This window comes from Furipterus horrens, unplaced genomic scaffold (genome assembly GCF_987537825.1).
Source record: "Furipterus horrens unplaced genomic scaffold, mFurHor1.1.pri manual_scaffold_8, whole genome shotgun sequence".
Classification (NCBI taxonomy): Eukaryota; Metazoa; Chordata; class Mammalia; order Chiroptera; family Furipteridae; genus Furipterus; species Furipterus horrens.
Genome location: NW_028327178.1, coordinates 59786659 through 59805067, shown reverse-complemented (window position 1 = coordinate 59805067; position 18409 = coordinate 59786659). Strand labels below are relative to the sequence as shown.

At 41.3% G+C, this 18409-nt stretch overlaps 1 protein-coding gene across 6 annotated transcripts in view; it reads right to left on the bottom strand.

Moving 5' to 3' along the window:
* EEFSEC (eukaryotic elongation factor, selenocysteine-tRNA specific) overlaps positions 1–18409 on the bottom strand; it is a 387397-nt gene that overhangs the window by 253457 nt on the left and 115531 nt on the right. Inside the window, exon 1 of one of the 6 annotated variants that reach the window (XM_090285920.1) lies at positions 14809–14828. The exons of the other annotated variants lie outside the window; for them this stretch is intronic. The gene's annotated coding sequence lies outside the window, so the exon portion shown is untranslated. Of the gene's footprint in view, positions 1–14808; positions 14829–18409 lie in introns of those variants that run through there. 6 annotated transcript variants of the gene reach the window in all.

Genomic DNA, 18409 nt, shown 5'->3' with positions numbered 1-18409 from the left:
GGTAAAAGACCTGTACACAGAAAACTACATAACACTGAAGAAAGAAATTAAAGAAGATACAAATAAATGGAAGCGTATACCATGCTCATGGATGGGAAGAATCAACATCATTAAAATGTCCATACTACCCAAAGCAATTTATAGATTCAATGCAATCCCTATTAAAATACCAGCAACATATCTCACAGACCTAGAACAAATACTTCAAAAATTTATATGGAACCAAAAAAGAGCCCGAATAGCCACAGCAATTTTGAGGCAGAACACAGTAGGAGGAATCACAATACCCGATATCAAACTATACTACAAGGCCACGGTAATCAAAACAGTCTGGTACTGGCATAAAAACAGACATATAGATCAATGGAACAGAATAGAGAGCCCAGAAATAAGCCCAGGTTCATATGGTCAACTAATATTTGACAAAGGGGGAAAGAACATCAAATGGAGTGAAAAGAGCCTCTTCAACAAATGGTGTTGGGAGAACTGGACAGGGACATGCAAAAAAATGAAACTAGACCACCAGCTCACACCATACACCAGAATAAACTCAAAATGGATCAAAGACTTAAATGTAAGCCGTGACACCATAAAAGTCCTAGAGGAAAAAATAGGCAGGAAAATTTCAGATATCCCACGTAGCAACATTTTCACTGATATATCTCCTAAGGCAAGGGAAATAAAGGAAAGAATAAACAAATGGGACTACATCAAACTAAAAAGTTTCTGCTCAGCTAAAGAAAACATCAGCAAGATGCAAAGGAAACCAACCATATGGGAAAATATATTCGCCAATGACATCTCAGACAAGGGATTGATCTCCAAAATATATAAAGAACTCATACGACTCAACACCAAGAAGACAGACAACCCAATTAAAAAATGGGCAAAGGACCTGAACAAACACTTCTCCAAAGAAGACATACAGAGGGCCCATAGACATATGAAAGTATGCTCAACATCACTAGCCATCAGAGAGATGCAAATTAAAACCACAATGAGATACCACCTCACACCAGTCAAAATGGCAATCATCAACAAATCAACAAACAACTTGTGCTGGAGAGGATGCGGAGAAACGGGAACCCTGGTGCATTGCTGGTGGGAATGCAGATTGGTGCAGCCACTGTGGAAAACAGTTTGGAATTTCCTTAAAAAACTAAAAATGGAACTGCCTTTTGAACCAGCAATTCCATTGCTAGGATTATATCCAAAAAATCCCGAAACACCTATTCAAAAGAACCTATGCACTCCAATGTTCATAGCAGCACTATTTACAATAGCCAAGTGCTGGAAACAACCTAAGTGCCCATCTGTAGATGTCGTCGTCGGCAGCCGTCCGTCTCGAGAGACGATGGTGTAGCTTCTTAAGAGTCTATCTGCACCGCCGAGAATGGCTGTGCAGTCCGACTCGGGAGTGACACGGTATCTGTCTCCTCCCGTGTTGAATCGACATCTTGCGATGACGCTGGAGTGTCCTCTCCAGTGAAGCTGAAGCTACAGAGCCTGGGCAGGGTGATATGGAGGGTCTGCTGTTGCCCATGCAGCAGACCCCCCCTCTCTTCGCAGCTGAAGGGTCCAAGGGAAAGACGGAGTCAATACAGCTTGGCTTCAGGTGCGCCGCAGGAGTTGCCGGTGTTGACTACAACGTCAAACCGCCTTAGGGACTCCGGCTCCGGATTTTCTGTCGGGGTTTACTCCCTTAGCCTTTCCCCTGAAGAGGTATGCCGCAAGGCAGCGGAGGTTTTTTGAAGTCAGAGTTTTCCTTCTGTAGATGAGTGGATCAAAAAACTGTGGTACATTTACACAATGGAATTCTATGTAGCAGAAAGAAAGAAGGAACTTCTACCATTTGCAACAACATGGATGGAACTAGAGAAAATTATGCTTAGTGAAATAAGCCAGGCAACAAAAGAAAAATACCTTATGCTGTCACCTATTACAGGAAACTAATGAACAACACAAACAAATGAGCAAAATTGAACCAGAGGTATGTAAACAAGAAGTAGACTAACAGTAACAAGGGGGGCAGGGGGTAGGAAAAGAAAGGTGTAAAGAGATGGGTCAAGTTAAAAAATATATATATATATGAATGACCCACAGACAGGTGCAACTGAGTGGGGACTAAATGTGGGGGAGGGGAGGGACAGGGTGCAGGGAAACAAGAGGGCTAAAAAAGTGAGACAACTGTAATGGAAAAACAAACCAAAATTTTTTAGTGGGGGAAAAATGAAAATATGAAGAATGGAAATGCCAGTTCAGTGAATATTAGGACAAAGATTTTCCTTCACGTTGTATATTTTTCTCCCTATTTGATCCCTCCAGAGTTTGGCATTCTAAACAAGTAAGTAATGACATAAGTTCCTTTGCATAGAACTAATAAGACCAGTTGTCAACAGAGGTTCTTTTTTTTTTTTTGACCAAGTCTTTGACTGGAATGTCAAGCCTAAAGGAAACATACTTGGGCTCAGATTGTTACCAGAAAGCCCTGAGGAACTGGGAATGACTTTCAAAGGTAATAAAAGCCCGTGAGATAAAAGGCCTGGTACCATGGTTGGTTGTGCGGTCCACAGCAATCTTTCCAGGGAAGGAACGAAGGTTGTTTTCCTGAAAGATGGCTAGAAGGGACCTTAAGGCACAAGGAAAGACCAGAAAGACTTGGAAAAAACAGGTGTGTACAGGCAAGGATGAATGCAAGATATGTGGCACAGCTTCTGTGCCCTGAAGAACAGACTGAAGGTCACCCCAAATATTCCTTGGGTAAGTTCCAGCAAAGCAGAACTAAAGATCATAAGTGATCATTTGCTGCTCTTGTTATGTTTATGCAAACGAACAGGATAAATTAAAAATGGACTTAATGTAGTCCCTTTAAAGACAAGGAGGGTAACCTTAGGGAGAAAAATTATTATTCAAGGAAAATCACAATGATCAGTAGTAGAGTATAAAACAGGGCAACCAACCGTCTTAAAAGTTTCTTCTCCAGATTTAGAGACTTGTTTGCGGGTTATGTTACATAAATTAACACGTGTTTTTTGTTTTCAAAGGACATAAGCCTATGATCGCATTACCTGAGTGATTATCTGTATGCATAAGCCTCACTTAATCCTCTCTGCAGCGCTGCCTCCTGAGACTCAACGGTTTGGCTGAACTAAATGGCTGGGTTGGGGAAGAATGGGGTGGTCTGTGGGCTTCACTTTAAAACGGGTTTCTCTTTTCTATCCTAATGGCTTGGACAGAAAAGGCCCAGAGGTCTGAGAGGGGGAAAAACCTAAACTATTTACCTCAGCCCAAACTAAGTATAATGGGCAAAAGGGTTTTGGACAGGCGAGATGTGCCTAGCACACCTTACAAAGAAGCCTTTTTTTTTTTTTTTTTTTTTTCCCTAATATGGAACATTGAAAAATTAATCCCTGCCTTTTGTCATCTAGTAGTTACGGATTGAATGATGTCTTTTAACCCTTTTCGCCAAATCTGTTGCCCTCAGAACACAACAAGGACACCAGCCTGTTAAACCAAGCACGCTGTTGACCGGAGGCAGCCAACTGACCTGGAGTCTGCACGATCCTTCCCCATGTGGGAAGGCCACCCTCCCCTCCACACCCCCACTCTTATTAGGGTTTTCTGGACCCAAGGGTAGGTAGGACGACGACCATGTCCAGCTTGAAGCAGCTAGAGGAGCTTGAGACCTTCGCCCATTGTCCTTTACAAGATTACAAAGGGTCCTAATATTTGAGAGGGTGGGGATAGTTAATTTTTATGAACCAGGGGTATGGACTTGGGGGGGATTGCTGGGGGAGGGGGGTGCTGGGTGGAGGGGAACAAGGGGGAGAAAATTGGAACTGTTGTAACAATATAATCAATAAAAAACATTTAAAAAAAAAACAGCTATCAAAGGTATGTAATCTTTGACACGGTCAGGCCTGCATACATGTAAAATATCCCTGTAGCATGCTTGTTGTAGCTAAAGTTGAAAACCATGGAATGTCCATCAGTAGAGGACAGGATTAAAATAATGCTATACCCATGTGACAGAATATTATACATCTATTAAAAAGAATGAAGCATCTCTTTCTCTAGTACTACGGGATGATCTCCAGGGGAAAGTAATTGAGAAAAGGGGCAGAACAATGTTGCATTAAAAGGACAAAACGAGTGTGTGTGCGTGTGTGTGTCTGTGTGTTGCATATGAGTGTTTGCTTCTAAATGCATAAGATATCTCTGAAGGAATACAAAAGATATAATTAACTTTTGGTTGTCTATTGGGGAAAAAGCTAGGTGACAGACAGACAGGGGACAGGGCAGAAAGAAAAATCTTGACTACAGATTCTTGTATATGTTTTCATTTTAAACAGGAATCTGTACTGTCCATTCAGAAATAAATAAAATTATAATGTTAAGCACACAAATAAAAAAATCAAATAAAATATTGATCTGATTGTTATTCTCCTGCTAAGAGCTCCCACTGTGCTATGATTGAAAAACAAGCTCTGTGGTGTGGCTTCGGGGGTCCCCCTTTACCTCAGCATGGTGCTCAGCTCTCCCTGTGCTGAGCATCACACTGTGCTTCACAGAGACCTCTGTGCTCGGTGCTCTGCTCTCGGGCGCTTTCACACACAGACACACACATACAAACACCACACATGCTAGCCTGGGCCCCAACCATCTCAGGCCTCTGCACGGGTTCTCCAGCCACAAGCAAAGCTGTCCCCCGTCACAGGGCAACGGGGCCAGGTTCTGAGGCAGCAGGCTTTGAGTCAGCAGGTTTTGGTGAACAGTGAGAAGGAGCTCTCTGGGTTCTCAGCCTGTGTGCCATTTTCAGCAAAAGCTTTACAGCAGAATGGCCCCAGTGCCTAACCCAGTGGCCCACAAATCTGGTGACCAAAGCTGCACCCACAGAGCCAAGGCTACTCTACCCTATGTGTGACTTAAGGACCCTGCTTCAAGAGTAATTCCAACTACCTGGGCTCCCTCTAAAACCTAAATGTCATCCCTTATCTCACCCAAACTATTATTGACCCACTTTACCGATGAGAAATTCAGGCTTAGAGAAGTTAGATGACTGTCCTGGATAATTTAGCAAACAGGGGGTAGAGAAAAGATCTGAAATCTGGTTCCTCCTCTTACCAACAAGGTCATATACTACCCATGCTTGCCAACTGAGACCAGTCCCTTTCCAGCCTCCTAACCCAGCCTCCACATTACACTGAGAATCAAGACACAACCCAGGCTCCTTCACATCCCTTCCCTGTCTTGCTTTTAGTCCCTGCTCCTCTCTGCCCTGACCTTCCGCCCTTCTCCACCCCACCCTATCCCACACTGAGAGCTCACAGTCCAAGGCCTGGGATTTCAATCTGTATTTGCAGCAACCAGCATAAGATCTAGCTCAGGCACAGCTTAATCAATCTTTGTTGGACTGACTGAGCAAATGATAGTTTCCCCTACCACCTCCACTTTATGAGGAATCTGGTCCTTTTCTCTGAGATTCAACTTCCTATTGGTCTATAAAATTATCCAGGAGTGCCTTCTCTTGGCCCAGTGGCAGGAGGTGAAAGATGATATATTCCAAGTATTTAGCCCATCTCCCATCTGTTGGGATCCTGGTGATGGGAAATGAAAGTGAACTGACAAACCCAGAAAGATAAACATATAATATAATACCCAAACCCTCAGAGGCCCATGGGGATTTCCTCTTCAGCCACACTCTAACACCTACAAACAACCTTTGTTGCAGGGAGCACACAGCTCTGCTCCAAAAGGCCAGCCTCTGGAACAGACTGTTGCAGTGCAGCCACTATCAGAGATTTCTAAGGACACCAGAGGTCACATCGACTAGACTGACCCTACTGGAAACCAGGGCACACCTGGAAACTGCGGCCAACATCAGGCAACTACCTGTTGCCTGAGTGTGAATGTAGGTCTCAGTTACTCCATTTCTTCATCAAACTTTCTTTCATATGACAGGAAGTAACATAACTGTCCCAATTTCTCTTTTTCAAAATCCCTAGTATTGCTACAATGAATCAAACAGTATCCTTCCCAATTCTCATGAACCAGGAGTAGGAAATTGTACTGAGACCAGAGAGACAGAGCTACCAAATGGGTGGGAAACAGGTCAAAAACTTGCAATGTTCAAACGACCCTCTATATTTCTCAATTGATCGGAACTTTTCATCTGGTTGTACTGACTATACAATCCTTTAAAGCAGCAATTTTCAAACGTTTTCCATGGCACACATAAACTACTACAATTCTGCAGCACACCAAAAGAAATTTTTTTTTCCAATGACAAAAAAAGGTATAATTTTGATTTTTTCACACCGGAGGACTGTTGTTGTGTTGCCTGTTATTTTTTTTTAATTACATTTTACTGATTATACTATTACAATTGTCCTGATTTCCCCCCTTTGCCTCTCCTCCATCCAACAACCCCCACTTCCTCAGACAATGCCCTCAACATTGTTCATGTCCATGGGTCATGTACTAAAGTTCTCTGGCTACTCCATTTCCTATACTAAACTCTGACTCCAAAAAACCTCCGCTGCCTTGCGGCATACCTCTTTAGGGGAAAGGCTAAGGGAGTAAACCCCGACAGAAAACCCGGAGCCGGAGTCCCTAAGGCGGTTTGACGTTGTAGTCAACACCGGCAACTCCTGCGGCGCACCTGAAGCCAAGCTGTATTGACTCCGTCTTTCCCTTGGATCCTTCAGCTGCGAAGAGAGGGGGGGTCTGCTGCATGGGCAACAGCAGACCCTCCATATCACCCTGCCCAGGCTCTGTAGCTTCAGCTTCACTGGAGAGGACACTCCAGCGTCATCGCAAGATGTCGATTCAACACGGGAGGAGACAGATACCGTGTCACTCCCGAGTCGGACTGCACAGCCATTCTCGGCGGTGCAGATAGACTCTTAAGAAGCTACACCATCGTCTCTCGAGACGGACGGCTGCCAAGAAAGAAAGACTTTACATCCCTATGGTTATCTTGTAACTACCTGTTTTTACTTCTTAATCCCCCCAACTTTTCATCCATTCCCCCATACCGCCACCTCCTATCTGGCAAACATCAAAACACTCTCTGTATTCATGATTCTTCTGTTCCCTTTTTTTCTTTTTTAATTTTAATTGCTGTTCTATTAGAGTTGTCTCATGTTTCCTCCATTGTTGTCCTCTGTCTCGCCCACCCCCACCTTCGCCCACAGTCAATCCCTGCCCTGTTGTTCATGTTCATGGATCATGTATAACAGTTCCTTGACTAGCCCCTTCCCTTTCTTTCCCCTTTTCTTCCCTTCCCCCTCCCCGCAGATCACTGTCAGTCTGTTTCTTGTTTCCATACCTCTGGTTCTATTTTGCTCATTTGTTTGTTTTGTTCATTAGGTTCCTCTACTAGGTGAGATCATTTGGTATCTGTCTTTCGCCGCCTGTCTTATTTCCCTAAGCATAAAACTCCCCAGTTCCATCCCTGCTGTTGCAAAAGGTAGGAGTTATTTCTTCCTTTCTGATGCATAGTATTCCACTGTGTAAATGTACCACAGTTTTTTGATCCACTCATCTACAGATGAGCACTTAGGTTGTTTCCAGCACTTGGCTATTGTAAATAGTGCTGCTATGAACATAGGGGTACACAGGTTCTTTTGAATTGGTGTTTCAGGATTCTTTGGGTATAATCTCAGCAGCAGAATCACAGAATCAAAAGACAGTACCATTTTTAGTTTTTCTGAGGAAATTTCATACTGTTTTCTACAGTGGCTCCACAAACAGTGCATTAGGATTCCCTTTTCTCTATGTCCTTGCCAGCACTTGTTTGCTGATTTGTTGATGAAGGCCATTCTGACCAGTGTAAGGTGGTATCTCATTGTGGTTTTAATTTGCATCTCTCTGATGGCTACTGATGTTGAGCACCTTTCATATGCCTATGGGCCCTCTGTATGTCCTCCTTCAAGATGTGTCTGTTGAGGTCCTTTGCCCATTTTCTAATTAGATTCTTTGTCTTCCTGGTGTTGAGTTGCATAAGTTCTTTATATTTTTTGGAGACAAGCCCTTATCTGAAGTACAATTTGCAAATAAGTTTTCTCACACCATTGGTTCCCTTTTCATCTTGCTGATGTTTTATTTATCAGAGCAGAAAGTTTTTGCTTGATGTAGTCCCATTTGTTTATTCTTTCCTTTATTACCCTTGTCCTAGGAGATATACCGGCAAAAATACTGCTGCATGGAATACCTGAAATTTTCCTGCTTATGTTTCCACCTAGGACTTTTATGGTCTCACAGCCTACATTTAAGTCTTTTATCAATCTTGTGTTTATTCTGGTGTATGGTGTAAGTTGGTGGTCTAGTTTCTTTTTTTTTGCATGTCCCTGTTCAGTTCTCCCAACACTATTTGTTGAAGTGGCTATTTTTAGTCCATTTGATGCTCCTGCCCCCTTGTCAAATATTAATTGACCACAGAGAACTGGGTTTATTTTGGACTCTCTATTCTGTTCCTTTGATCTGTTTGTCTGTTCTTATGCCAGTAACAGACTGTTTTGATTACAGTGGCCTTGTCACATAGTTTGATATCAGTTATTGTGATGCCTCCTACTCTGTTCTTTCTCAAGATTGCTGAGGCAATTTGGAGTCTTTTTTGGTTCCATATAAATTTTTGAGATATTTGTTCTAGGTCTGTGAAATATATCATTGGAGTTTTAATAGAAATTGCATTGATTCTATAAATTGCTTTGGGTAGTATGGACATTTTAATGATGTTGATTATTCCCATCCATGAACATGGTATATGCTTCCATTTATTTGTATCTTCCTTAATTTCTTTCTTCAGTGTTATGTAGGTTTCAAAGTACAGGTCTTTTACCTCCTTGGTTAAGTTTATTTCTAAGTAGTTTATTTTCCTTGTTGTTATAGTAAATAAGTTTTTTTTTCCAGTTTAATCTCTGATTTTTTATTGTTGGTGTACAGAAATGTCTTCAATTTCTATATATAAAATTTGTACCCTTCTATTTTGCCAAATTCACTTATTAGGTCAAGTACTTTTTTATTAGAGTCTACAGGATTTTCTATGTACACTATCACGTCATCTGCAAATAATGACAGTTTTACTTCCTCTTTTCCAATTGGATGACTTTTATTTCTTTTTCTTGTCTGATTGCTGTGGATAGAACTTCCAATACTATGTTGAATAGGAGTGGAGAGAGTGGACATCCTTGTCTTGTTCCTGACTTAGGAAAAATGCTTTCAGTTTTTGCCCATTGAGTAGATGTTGGCTTCAAGGTTTCTCGTATATGGCCTTTACTATGTTGAGGTATGCTCCCTCAATTCCCATTTTGTTGAGTGTTTTCATCATTAATGGGTGTTGTCCTTTATCAAATGCTTTTTCTGTATCTATTGATATGATCATGTGATTTTTGTCTTTCATTTTGTTTATGTGGTGTATTACGTTAATTGTTTTGTGAATATTAAACCATCCTTGCACCCCTGAGATGAATCCCACTGGATTGTGGTGTATGATCTTTCTAATTTGTTGCTGGATCTGGTTTGCCAATATTTTGTTGAGGATTTTAGCATCTATGTTCATCAGAGATATTGGCCTGCAATTTTTTTCTTTGTTGTGTCTTGACCTGGTTTTAGAATTAGAGTAATACTGGCTTCATAGAAAGTTTGGGAGTCTTCCCTCTTCTTGGATTTTTTGAAATAGTTTGAGGAGGATAGGAGTTTGTTCCTTCCTAAATGTTTTGTAAAATTCACCTGCGAAGCCATCCAGTTCAAGACTTTTGTGTGCCAGGATTTTTTTTATTACTGCTTCAATTTCATTAGTTGTTATCAGTCTGTTTAGGCTCTCTGGTTCTTCTTGGGTCAGTTTGGGAATATTATGTTTCCAAAAATGTGTCCACTTCATCTAGGTTTTCAAATATCTTGTGATACAGTTGTTTGTAATATTTTCTTACAGTCCTTGTATTTCTGTGATATCGTTTGTGATTTCTCCTCTTTCATTTCTGATTTTGTTTATTTGGGTCCTCTCTCTTTTTTTCTTAATGAGCCTGGTTAAAGGGTTGTCAATTTTGTTTATCTTTTCAAAGAACTAGCTCCTACTTTTGTTGATCTTTTGAATTGTTTGTTTAATCTCTATGTCATTTAATTCTGCTCTGATCTTGTTAATTTACTTCCTTTTACTCGCTCTGGGGTTTGTTTCTTGTTCTTCTAGTTCTTGTAGCTGTAGGGTTAGATATTTTCATTAGAGATTCTTCTATCCCTTTTAGGTAGGCCTGCATTGCTATGAACTTTCCTCTATGGACTGCTTTCGCTGTATCCCATAGGATTTGGGTTTGTTGTGTGGTCATTATCATTTATTTCCACAAACTTTTTTATTTCTTCCTTGATGTCATTGTTAACTTATTCATTCTTTAATAGTGCTATTCATTTTCCATGAGTTTGAGTGTTTTGAGTTTTTTCCTTGAGGTTGATTTGCAGTTTCAAGCCACTGTGATCTGAGAAAATGGTTGATACAATTTCAATATTCTGGAATTTGTTGAGGCTTGTTTTGTGTCCTATCATGTGGTCTATCTTTGAAAATGTTCCATGTGCACTTGAAAAGAATGTATATTTTGTTTCTTTGGGGTGAAAAGTTCTATATATATCAATTAATTCCATCTGATCTAGAGAGTTGTCCAATGTCTCAATATCCTTGGTGTTTCTTTGCTTTAAAGATCTGTCCATTGTTGACAATGGGGTGTTAAAGTCCCGTACTGTGAATCTGTTGCTATCTACATCCTTCCTGAAGTCTTTCAAGGTTTTCCTTACATATTTGGATGCTCCTATGTTGGGTGCATATATGTTTACAAAGGTTATATACTCTTAATGGATTTTTCCCTTAAGTATTATGAAACATCCTTCTTTGTCTCTTCTTATGGCCTTTGCTGTGAAATCTGTTTTGTCTGATATAAGTATTGCTACCCCAGCTGTTTTTTATGTCCATTTGCTTGAAATATTTTTTTCCATTGCTTCACTTTCAGTCTGCATAGATCTTTTGTTCTGATGTGGTTCTCTTGCAGACTGCATATATTTGAGTCATGCTTTCAAATCCATTCATCTATCCTATGTCTTTTGATTGGTGCATTTAATCCATTTACATTTAGGTGCTTATTGTCTTTTTTCTCCTTTGTACTTGTGTTCCTCTCTGTCTCTATTTCTTCATCTTCTTAAAGCAGACTCTTCAGTAGTTCTTTCGATGCTGATTTGGTGGAGATATATTCTTTTAGCCTTCTTTTGTCGGGGAAACTCATTTCACCTTCCATTTTGAATAAGAGTCTTGTTGGGTAGAGTAGTCTTGGTTGTAAGCCTCTGTTTTTCATTGCTTGGAATATTTTTTGCCATTCCCTTCTGGCTTGTAGTGTTTCTGTTGAGAAATCTGATGAGAGCCTTATTGGAGCTCCCTTGTATGTTATTAGCTGTTTCTCCCTTGCTGCTTTTATGAGTCTCTCTTTGTCTTTTAATACTGCCATTTTAATTATGATGTGTCTGGGTGTGGACCTCTTCGAGTTCATCTTCATTGGGGCCCCCTGTGCTTCCTGGACTTGCATGACTTTTTCTCTCATCAAGTTAGGGAAGTTTTCTCTCATTACTTTTTCAGTCAGGTTTTCTATCCCTAGCTCCTCTATTTCTCCTTCTGGTATCCCTATGATACAGATATGACTCCACTGCATGTTGTCTTGCAGCTCTCTTAAAACCTCTTCATTCTTTTTTAGTCTTTTTTCATTTTGTTGTATTGTCTGGGAATTTTTTCAACCTTGTCCTCCAGCTCACTGATTCAATCCTCTGCTTCATCTAGCCTGCTTTTAATTCCTTCTACTGTGTTCTTCAATTCAGAAGTTTATTTTTTCATTTCTTCCTAGCTCTTATTGATAGTTTCCATGTCTGATAGTTTGATTGCCTCTATTTCATTTAGCACTCTTTCTGGGGAGTCGTCTTTTCCTTTCGATAAGATGTTTTTTCTTTGTCTCCCCATTTTAGGTGACTCTTCTTGTTTGTTTCTGCTTCTTAGATTGATCTGCTTTGACTTCCTGTTTTCACGATGTGTCCTTGTGGTAGGAGACCTATGGGATTCAGTGGTGCGGTCTCCTTGAACTTCTGAACTTGATGCTCTTGGGATGCCCTTTATGCCATTTGGGCTGTGTACTTGTATTTCGGGTTTGGTTGTTGTTGTGTTGCTCTTTGTTGGGTCCTTCTCTCCAGCTAGCTGACTGAGGGTCACTCTGCCCACCACGTTTTGTATACTATTGTAGAGGTGCATTTACTTAACTTTCTGGATCCACCCCTGGTGACGTCAGATTGTTTAGCAGTCTAGGCCTAGGCAACGTGTTCAAGACTACTAGAGATCCACTGTTCTTTCTCTGTATCCTTCAGCTGTTAATCTATTCAATCTGTGATCAGCTGTCAGGCTTAAGCACTTCCGGGCGGGGCAGGTTAATTCCTGCTGGTAAGGCTATTGCTTACCCTCAGGCTGATGTCACTTGGAGGGGATCGGTCTGTCTGCCACATGGGGGAGGAGTCAGCATGGGACCCCATCCATTGCTCCCTCAGTTCTCTCCTGAAAGCCAATGCCCCAAACTCTCCTTAAGAGTCTCTAGTCCACTCTTCCCTCCCTGTGCTGGATCCCAGGGTAAGTGGGTGCCAATGTATTTTCATGCATGGTCCCTTTAAGAATCTCTGTCTCCAGCCGTCTCTCTCAGGCTGTCAAAAAACCCAGCAGCTTTCGGTTTTCAGAGCTGGGTACTGTTTTATTCTTGGCTCTGTTGCTGTAGGCTGGGAAGCCCAACTTGGGGTTTAGACCCTACCCTTCTCTGGGAGAAGTCCTGGCTGTTGAGATGTTTCTCTGTCCCTTCAGCTGCCACCCGTGTAAGTCCAGCCATTCTTCTTGTGTCTCCGCACTTCCTACTAGTCAAGTTGTGATGAAATGGCTTCTTCTGGCTGTCCATGGTTATAAGGCTTCTCTTCAGCTAGTGTTCAGTTGGCTACTCCAGATGATTTCTTCATAATTCAGTTGTAATTCCAGATTGATCATGGGAGGAGGTTAGTGTAGCCTTCACTTATTCCTCCACCCTCTTGGACCCTCTGTATCCATGATTCTATCTCTATTCTTGTTTGCTTAGATTGTTTTGTAGATTCAACTGTGTATAGATTTGTATTTTTTTGCCATTTTATTGTTCATAATTGTGATCTTCTTTTTCTTAAATATGTCCCTTTAACATTTCATATAATAATGGTTTTGTGATGATGAACTCCTTTAGTTTATTCTTGTCTGGGAAGATCTTTATCTGCCCTTCCATTCTAAATGATAGCTTTGGTGGGTAGAGCAATTTTGACTTAGTCCCCTGTTATTCATGACTTTGAATATTTCTTGCCGATCCCTTCTAGCCTGCAAAGTTTCTTTAGAGAAATCAGCTGACAGTCTTATGGGAGCTCCCCTGTAGGTACCTAACTTCTCTTCTCTTGATGTTTTTAACATTTTCTCTTTATCAATAACCTTTCGCACTTTATTTATGATGTGTCTTGGAGTGAGCTTCTTTGTACCCATTCTTTAGGACTCCCTGTGCTTCCTGGACTTGCACGTCTATTTCCTTCACCAAATTAAGGAAGTATTCTTTCATTATTTTTTCAAATAGATTTCCAATTTCTTCTTCTTTGTCTTCTCCTTCTGGCACCACCACTATGATGTGAATGTTGGGCCTCTTGAAGTTGTCCCAGAGGCCACTTATACTATCCTCATATTTTTGGATTCCCTTTTCTTCTCAGTGTTCTGATTGCTTGTTTTTTGCTTCCTTATGTTCTAAATCATTGATTCTACTGTTGTGTCTGTAAATTGTTCTTTATTTTAATTAGTGTGACCTTCAATTTTGACTGGATCTTTTTATGGTGCTAAGGTCCTCACTAAGTTCCTTGAGCATCCTTATAATCAGTGTTTTGAACTCTGTATCTGATAGATTGCTTATCTCCACTTCATTTAGTTCTTTTTCTAGAGTTTTGATCTGTTCTTCCATATTGGCCATGTTACTTTTTCTCCTTGTTTTGTCAGCCTCCCGGTGTTTGTTCTATGTATTAGGTTGAGCTGCCTTGGCCCATTTCTTGGTAGTGTGGCCTAATGTAGTAGCTGTCCCATAGGGTCCAGTAACTAACACAGCCTCCCCTATCATCCAAGCTGGGTACTCAAGGTACACCCTCCTCTTGTAGTTGAGCTTTGGTAGCTGTTGGTTGGTCAATGGGAGAGATTTACCCAGGCCAGTCAGCTGCAAAAATTGGCTGTGACCACTGACCACTAACTTCCACCCTCCTTGGAGGATTAACTGTGCAGGGCAGGGTGGTGGTGCTCCAATGTGATGTGTGGCTATCCACTGGGAGCACTGGCCCTGGGGTTTCCCAGGTGGTATAGGCCAAGATCAGCCCCCACCTGTGTTTTGCGCAGGGTCTAACCTGTCTGAGCAATAAAGTAATCTGAGATGGCTGCTATTTGTGCTGGGCTTGGAGATTCTCAGGTGAAGCCAAGCTGTGAATCTAGGCTGGTTGCCTCTAGTGCTGAGCCTTGGGCTCACTGAGGCCAGTTGTAGCTTGCTCGAGAGGATTTAGGAAGTTGGAAAGCATGAGCCAAGACCAGATATTCATATGGAAAAGCAGCTTGGGTGGAACGGTAGGTTGTGTGGGGCAGAGTCTCTGGGGATCTCCAAGGTAAGTCAAACAGTGTTATCCAGGTTGATAGAGTTGCAGATATGGCACCAGCTTGCCAGCTCTGAAGGGGAAGGGCTTAGAAAAAGGACAATGCCCTATGCTCACCTTGATGTCAGGCACTTCAGTTTCTCCCTGTATACCACTGATTCCCTTTAAGCTGTCACCCTGATGCTGGAGCTCAGAGGGACAAGTCTGTGTAGGTGGGTCCATGTGTGGGTTCTTTAAGAGGAACCTCTTGGGGCTCCAGATGTTTCTTCCACTGATTCAATCCCCGCTGGCTTTTGTCGACAGAAGTTGTGGGGACTTATCTTCCTGGCACTGGAACCCTGGGCTGGGAGACTTGGTGTGGGGCTGGGACTCCTTGCTTCTGTAATATCCCTCCCAAATTTTTATCCACCACACATAGGTGAGGGACCAGCCCATTCCGCGGCTGTGCCCCTCCTACCAGTCTGGATGGATGTGGTTTCTTTCATTCTAGTTGTCAGACATCCATTCAGCTCAATTTCTTATGATTCTCAGTGGTAATTGTTCTATATTTTAGTTGTAAATTTTGATGTGGTTGTGCAAAGAGGCAAGCCTTGTCTGCCTATGCTGCCATCTTGACAAGAAGTTCTGTTATCATTTTTTATGGGACAATGTAAGAGAAAAGAGGTCAGTGCCCCTGACTAAATAGTCAGGTATTGAGGGGACCAAGATGGCCGCGGAGTAGGGACAGTGTTCTCAGTTTGCTCCTGTTAAGGAGACAATCCAGGAGGAACAAATGCGGAGAGGAGTGACTGACACCTTCACAAAAGAACTCAAGACAAGGTGGGCAGAGTGACTCTCAATCAACTAACCAGAGAAAAAGATCCACCAAAAAGTAGCTGAAATACAACCAGACAGATTAAAGAAATATCATAAAGGACAACACAGACGGAGATCCAGGAGGGCGGAGGAGTAAGTGGAAGCTACACTAACCCCCTCCCAGGACCAGCCAGTGCTGACTCAGCCCCAGTACAGCAGACAGACCATTCCCCTCCAAGTGGCATCATACTAAGGGGAAATAAAAGCCCTGCATACAGGAATTAAGTTGCCACACCCACGGTCCTTAAGATTGATGGCCAACCACAGATTGAGCATAGTAACAACTAAAGAAGAGAGACAAAGGCAGTAGATTACTGGAAGTCTCCAAGAGGCTGCCTAGGGCCAGTCTGGTACATGATCTGACGCTACCAGAGGCAGATCCAGGAAGAACTGATCATTCTAAGAAGCACCAACAAACAAAAGGAATCACAAAAATGGGGAGACAGAGAAACAACCTCCCATCAAAAGGAAAGGTAGAATCCCCAGAAAGAGTGCTAAATGAAATAGAGGGGAGCAAAATATCAGATACGGAATTTAAAACATGGATTATGGAGAAGCTAAATGAGCTCAGCGGAAACTACAAAGAACTCCAGAAAAACTACAGTGAACTCCAGAAGAACTATAAGGAACTTACTGAGAATTATACCAGCATCAAAAAGGACATGGAAGCTATCAATAAGAGCCAGGAGGAAATGAAGAATACGATCTCTGAATTGAAGAACACAGTAGAAGGAATTAAAAGCAGGCTAGAGGAAGCAGAAGATCGGATCAGCGAGCTGGAGGACAACGTACACAAAAACTCCCAATGCAACAAAATGAAAAAAGACTGAACAAGACTGAAGAGGTTCTAAGACAGCTGCAGGACAACAGGAAACGTAACAATATCCGTATCATTGGAATTCCAGAAGGAGAAGAAGAAGAGCAAGGGATAGAAAATCTCTTTGAAAAACTAATGACAGAAAACTTCCCTCACATGAGGAGAGAAAGAGTCACGCAAATCCAGGAGGCACAGAGGGTCCCAATGAAGATGAATCCCAACAGGCCCACCTCAAGACACATCATAATTAAAATGGCAACATCCAAAGACAAAGAGAGAATCCTAAAAGCAGCAAGAGGGAAACAACTAATAACATACAAGGGAGCTCCAATAAGGCTATCCTCAGATTTCTCAGCAGAAACACTACAAGCCAGAAGGGAATGGCAAACAATATTCCAAGCAATGAAAAACAAAGGCCTACAACCAAGAATACTCTACCCAGCAAGGCTCTCATTCAAAATGGAAGGCGAAATAAGGAGTTTCTCAGACAAAGGAAGACTAAAAGAATACATCTCCACCAAACCAGCAATGCAAGAGATGCTAAAGGGCCTGCTCTAAGAAGATAAAGAAACAGAGAGAAACAGAGAAGAACACGAGCACAAAGAGGAAAAATGACAATGAATAAGTACTTATCAGTAATAACCTTAAACGTAAATGGATTAAACGCTCCAATTGAAAGACATAGGGTAGCTGAATGGATTAGAAAGAATGACCCACATATATGCTGTCTACAAGACACCCACCTTAGAACAAAAGATCTACACAGACTGAAAGTAAAGGGATGGAAAAAAGTATTTCAAGCAAATGGACATGAAAAAAAAGCCGGGGTAGCAATACTTATATCAGACAAAACAGATTTCACAGCAAAGTCCATAAAAAAGAGACAAAGAAGGGCATTTCATAATACTTAAGGGAAAAATCCATCAAGAAGATATAACCCTTATAAATATAAATATATATGCACCCAAATTAGGAGCACCCAAATATATAAGGAAAATTTTGAAAGACTCCAAGAAAGATATAGACAGCAACACACTCATCGTAGGGGACTTTAACACCCCATTGTCAACAATGGACAGATCTTCAAAGCAAAGAAACACCAAAGATATTGAGGCACTGAACAACACTTTAGATCAAATGGACTTAGTCGATATATATAGAAGTTTACACCCCAAAGAAGCAAAATATACATACTGCTCAAGGGCACATGGAACATTTTCAAAGATAGACCACATGGTAGGACACAAAACAAGCCTCAATAAATTCAAGAAAATTGAAATTATATCAAGCATCTTCTCAGATCACAATGGCTCAAAATTGGAAATCAACCTCAAGGAAAAAACTCAAAAACATTCAAACTCGTGGAGAATGAATAACATGCTATTAAATAATGAATGGGTTAACAATGACATCAAGGAAGAGATCAAAAAGTTCCTGGAAACCAATGATAATGAACACACAACAACCCAAAACCTATGGGATACAGCGAAAGCAGTCTTAAGAGGAAAGTTCATAGCAATACAAGCCTACCTAAAAAAGCTAGAAGAATCTCTAATAAAAAATTTAACCCTACAGCTACAAGAACTAGAGGAAGAACAACAAGCAAAACCCAGATCAAGTAGAAGGAAGGAAACCATCAAGATCAGAGCAGAATTAAATGACATAGAGTCTAAAGTAACAATTCAAAAGATCAACAAAAGTAGGAGCTGTTCTTTGAAAAGATAAACAAAATTGACAAGCCTTTAGCCAGGCTCATCAAGAAAAAAAGAGAGAGCACCCAAATAAATAAAATCAGAAACGAAAGAGGAGAAATCACAACTGATACAACAGAAATACAAAGAATTATAAGAAATTATTATGAACAACTGTATGGCAAGAAATTTGACAACCTAGAGGAAATGGACAGATTCCTGGAAACCTACAGTCTTCCCAAACTGAATCAAGAAGAAGCAGAAAGTCTGAGTAGACCAATAACAGCTAGTGAAATTGAAGCAGTAATCAAAAAACTCCCAGCACACAAAAGCCCAGGACCGGATGGCTTCACAA